Here is a 5703-nt window from a genome sequence, read left to right as displayed (position 1 = left end):
CATCCCACTTAAATTTAATTAACTACCCTTATGAACCCTCTATATCCTTTCACTTCACACTACCCTAAAACTATTATTTTTCCATTGCTACTAAATCAAACTTAAGCTACTTCTCAGTTTAAGTAATTCTCTCTCTCTACTCCTTGTATGTAAACATTGTAAATATCAGGTAACCTCAGATCTCTTCATTACAGACAGTTGAAACTTGCTGCTCTGAAGGGAAACTACTGAAAATCTATTTTATCTACCTTCCTTAATGATGTTTTTGAGGTATACTGTGTGCTTTTGCTTTTTTTACTAACTGTGTGAATGTAATTACACATGTATTTTTTTTTTTTTACCTTCTACACTATGTAGCTTAGATTGTATTCGCATTGCTTTTGGAGCTTTTCTCCCCGGGCCTCCACTGAAAATGGGCACGTTCTGGCCCAGTGGACTTCCCCGGTAATCAAACTGGAAATAAATAAATAAATAGAATAAGTAGCTAGTCTACATATACAGAGAAGTCTATATATATATATATATATATATATATATATATATATATATATATATACAGTAAAGCAGCTAAAACACACAAACACTTCGGATGCAGTGCAACCGACAAGCACTTGAGCTGTAGCAATATTAAGGCAATTACAGTTATAATAAATGCTCTGAAATATACTCTATATTTCCAAAATGTTTGAGAAGCACAGTCAGGACACAAGGAGATTCAGGCAAAAAAAAATTTTTTTTTTTTGAAAAAGGAGGATGCCAGTTACATTCTTTGAGGGATGAGATGAATGTGTGTGGGTTAAAATTTATTTTTTTACATATTTGACGGTAGATGACAGGTTTAGCTTGTTTTTTTTGAGTAGGAATGTTGGGGAGTGATCACTGAGGCTATCTGATAAGCAGCCTGTTATATATGACTGGGGGCTCTTACTGACTAGTATCCAGTCCAAGGTAGTGAGCTTGTTGGAGTTTTTATTTATCCTGGTTGGCGACTGGACTAGTTGGGTGAAGCCATGAAGGTGTACATGATGGGTTGGATGGTTGACTGACTGACTTGAGGTTTTTAACATGGAAAACAGTTTTACTGATTGAGCTGACCTCTACAAGAAGAGTATCCAAGTTGCTCTTACAGTGAGTCAGCCTCATTTCACTTTCTCCAGAGACAGTGTTACTTTGAGAATGAATCCTTCTTTTATGCAAGAAGTGGTATATCGAGTTTACTTTAAGCCAAACTATCCATCTCCCCTTTTTCTTTCCTGAGCCCAAAAATTAGGTTGCAAGAATACTCAATGCCTTGGATGTCCACAGACAACTCGGGTACTATATTGACAGAACTAAATCTTTCAGCTCTTTGGATCAATCATTAATTTCTTGTGAAGGTATGAAAAAGGGACAACATGTGTCAAGATGGACTATTTATGAATAGTTGTCTGAGTTAATTAACTTTTGTTATACTCACCATAACACGATTATTCTAGGCAGAGTCAGGGCTCACTTTACCAGTGCTTTGGCTTCATATATGGCTGTTTGGAAAGAGTTGGATTCTAGAAATATTCTAGAAGCTGCAACTTGGTCCTTTGTACGTACTTTTACAAAGCACTGGAGCTTTGGAAGTTGGCTGGCTGTTACATCCTTGACAGGATATGACCCCTATACCTACAGCTACTGCCCCAATGACCATTCAAACATGCACTGCAGAGGCATACTTGTTTCATCCAGCACCTGGAACCATTCCCTGATCTGAGGCCCCTCAACAAAACTTATTCTTCTTTCGGCTTTGGCAGTAGAGTTTTACGGTGTCGAGTTGCCAGCTCGGCACCCAACCTTCCACCGAAGGCACATGCACACTCACGCCTAGGGCCAATTTAGAGTGTCCAATCCACCTACAGCATGTCTTTGCAAAACTGATGAACAAAAAAAAAATATACAGTTTGTGACCTGGTGGCTTGCTGGTGCTCCAGAAATACTAGAGCTAACCAGCCAACTTGATCCTGCTTCTGTTTCCCACATCCACACGACAGGAGTATTTAAAAAAAAAGTCCAAAATCTGGTACCCAGTGCAGTAGCCAGTCGGGTGACATTTTTGCACCCCACCCCTGCCTATCCTTCTTCAGCTGAAGAAAAAAAAAAAAAAGAAAAAAATTTTCTTTTTTCTGAACTGTAGCAAAATGCTTGCTACATTTGTAACAAATAATTGCTACAGCTTATGCAGAAGGAACACGGAGCCTAAGTATTTAAGTTAGTTTAAAAAAAAAAAAAAAAAAAAACACTTGTGTTTAAACTGTAGCAAGCAGATGCTACAGTTTATACCACTCACAACTACAGTGCCCAGAATTGTAATAAATATTTAAACTGTAGCAAACTGATTGGTATATTTGTAGCAAGCAGATGCTACAATTTATAGCACCCATGAAATGCTTCAGCGCTCAGATCTGTATTAAGAAAAAGAAAAAACTACTTTTTTTATTTAAACTGTAACAAATTGCTTGCTACATCTGTAGGAGGCACATGCTACAGTTCATGGAGCACTAAAACGCTTAAGTTACGTAAAAATAAATAAATTATTAACTTCTATTTAAACTGTAACAAACTGCTTGATAGTGTAGCAAGCAGTTGCTACAGTTACACTACCCACAAGAGTGCTACAGCACTCACACTCCACCCTAGCTATGCTACTGATCTACTGACAGCAAGTTTACTTACACAACTGTACTTTCTTTAACATGTACTTTAGTCCCAACCAACAAACAAGATAACATAAACGTGAATTTTTGACAGCTTTACATTACCATTAATGATTACAAATAGCCCTCCCCCCATAAAACAGAGGCTCCAACCCAAAGGAAAAATACATATACCGTTTTGTGCATTCAACAGCACACACTAAAGAGAAAACAAACAAGCAAATAAAAAAAAAAGATCTTTTCACAAATTTACACAATTCACATTAATACTTAACGATTATAAATACTTTCCCACAACCTTTTAAAGGAATTAGAAAAAAAGGAAAATACATACGTGTATTCAGTAACGCATATCAAATTACACTTTTAATTTAGCATTTTCGACAAAACGCACGTTTCTCATGCCTGAACCAACAATTATAAACAGATTACTTTAGCAAAGAAAGTTAGTTCCTGTGGTTAACCATTTTTATTACCACTCCATGTATCTATGCAGTTTAAATTTAAACTAAAGTTACAAATAGTTTACAAGGGGCAATAATTGCCACACGGTTTTATGACCAAACATATACTCAGCTGTTCAGATTTTTGCCTTATATTTTTGAACAGCTCCTTATTTGTGGTTTTCTGGCAAATTACTGCGAACTGAAGCACTAAATAATGATCTACATTACAGGTTCAGTCTTAACATCCTTTAGAAAAGGCATGCAAATACAAATCCTGCAATTGTAGCAACTTTCTAATTTTAACAGCAATATTTAAAATCTGCCCCTATTTTTGGGCCTTTGTCGCACCATTATTTTAAGCTCTGTCCATATTTCATCCGAGGTTGATAACTTCGCGGATGTTAGCTATGTAGGCAAAACTATCAACTGCTCCAACATATTGTAAAATTAAGAGAGATCATAAAACAAAATTTACATTTTACACAAAATTACATCGTGCCGAGAATAGTCTACTTTCTTTAATTACGATTCGAACTTTGCACATACACAAGTTTTATATTTAACTCAACGTTTTTACGTTTCAAATAACAAAAATGAACTGCTAAAAATATAACCATATACCAGATATTAAAACATTACAGATGTACATCTCGTCACTATTAAAATATAATTATAAACCAGTTATTAAAATACAGATGTAGACTTCACTATTAAAATATAACTATAACCAGCTGTCAAAATGCAGATGTATAACACATCACCCCAGAACGCACTGATATCGTGTACCAAATGGCGGATTACACGGGAAGATATTGCTACCGCTTCCCTTTCCCGCTAGACTACCGATGGCTGAGTCCTCCTCAACTCCTCCTTTTCCCCGCCCTATGACGTCAGTCCTGATGACTGTGGGGTCCCGTCAGCCATGGGAATCTAACCACGAACGGAGCGACCACAGTGTTAGGAGGTGGAGGAATCGTTTCCCTCACTAGGGGGATACACTTGAACGAAAGAGGCCGGCGGGAGGGAGCTGTTAGCCCGACTGTGACATTCTGGTAGGCCGACCTGTGTTTTGTTTTGGGGAGAAGAAGGAGGAGGTGGTTGGTGAGAAGAGAAGGATGATGGGTTTGCTGGATGGTTACTACCATGCCAGCCATTTCTGCAGGAATACGGGGGAGTTTCAGAGGAATCGTGAAAAAAAGAATCACACTTTGAAAACATAAACACTGGGGTGCACGTTTTATTTATTTGGGTTGCATAGGCTGAATAGGCCTAAATGGGAAAACAACTGCTTGCAGAGAACTGCTGCATATCTTCGTTGTATTTTATTTTACAGTGCATGGATAATCTGGAAATTGGAGTGTATGAGAAATAGTTCTGCTGCAGAAAACAGTCTGCCTACAGTTACCAGCATGTTGTAGTTACTGAGAGTACGAGTATAACTTAATGCAGTTATTACATTAAAATTTCAGATGTGTGTGGTATAATCTAAATGAATGTTACCTGCACTGGCACCCACCCACTTGTGCAACGATGTAAATATGAAATATGCTAGCAAATGGTGTGACAGGATGTGGTGAACAGATCCTTTAATTCCATCGAACAGTTGTTACATACAGCTGTTGTGTGTTTCCTTCTTTTTCTTACTGCACATCTCTTCTACTTCTTTGGATATGATTCTAGTACTGCTGTCGCACCCCATTGCATGTTATCCTGGTTTGTTGATAAGATTATTTCCCCAAGTTTTTCTTGTTCTAAGATACTGCAGTCCTGTAAACTGCAACCTTCAAGATATGCTCTGGGTAATGTAACTGGAATAATATGCTTACTAAATACGTATGTAATGAAAAGCAGGAATGAAAGTCCATAGCAATAGTTGTTTTTCTTTTCTGTTTTTCTTCATTATTATACCACTCGTGGGTGCTATGATGTTTGAATATTAGAATATGTGGTGCATCTTTGCCAGTTATTCACCTTTGATCCATGCACATCCCTTCTGAAAGAGATAGGTAAATCCTGAGTTGCTCATACTATTTGAATTGTGGAAGATAGCGCGAGGGAGCTGTGAGAAGCTTTGGACTGAACTTGTGTAATAGCAGCATAAAAAGTGTGGCACCCCCCCCCCCCCCAACTGATGTTGGAGTACTCTTCTGTTTTCTTATGAAATTGTTTTCCGTAGTGGTCAGCACTAGTCCTGTTTTTTTAAAAACCTGCAATGCTTACTTTTCCTTTCTGTTTTTTTTTTCTTCGTGTACTACCAGTATCAGTGCTGTAATACGCTGTACTATAGTGTTTTTGTGTTTCTCTGTTATTCTTAGTTGCTTTCAGTTTCACTGCATCTTCATTCATTCATGTGTTAGTGTTTTTTTATGAAAGTTGTTGCAGTTTGTCTTTAAATAAGTTGCAGATTTGAATTGATTTGTTTCTTCACATTAATCTGCACTTTGTGGTTTAAAGTACCAATTGGGTTTTCTTCTCATATGTAAAGTTAATCATTATGCAGTAGAGGCAAAAGTGTTGTCAAATTCTAGGCATGTTGCACATTTTTCAGGTATGCCTGGGTTGTCTTCCTTACCAGG

The 5703-nt window shown here is 37.4% G+C and overlaps 1 protein-coding gene across 5 annotated transcripts in view; it reads left to right on the top strand.

The window, feature by feature from the left end:
* The first annotated feature begins 3964 nt into the window (after positions 1-3964).
* HDAC4 (histone deacetylase 4) overlaps positions 3965-5703 on the top strand; it is a 3124471-nt gene continuing 3122732 nt past the window's right edge. For 3 of the 5 annotated variants that reach the window (XM_044075061.1, XM_044075057.1, XM_044075060.1), the window contains exon 1: positions 3965-4179. The gene's annotated coding sequence lies outside the window, so the exon portion shown is untranslated. The remainder of the gene's footprint in view (positions 4180-5703) is intronic. The other 2 variants (XM_044075058.1, XM_044075056.1) reach the window with 1 other exon arrangement.

The sequence above is a fragment of the Protopterus annectens genome, chromosome 6.part0, assembly GCF_019279795.1.
Source record: "Protopterus annectens isolate FY-2018-M chromosome 6.part0, PAN1.0, whole genome shotgun sequence".
NCBI classification, from domain to species: Eukaryota; Metazoa; Chordata; order Ceratodontiformes; family Protopteridae; genus Protopterus; species Protopterus annectens.
This window is presented reverse-complemented; position numbering and strand designations above follow the sequence as displayed.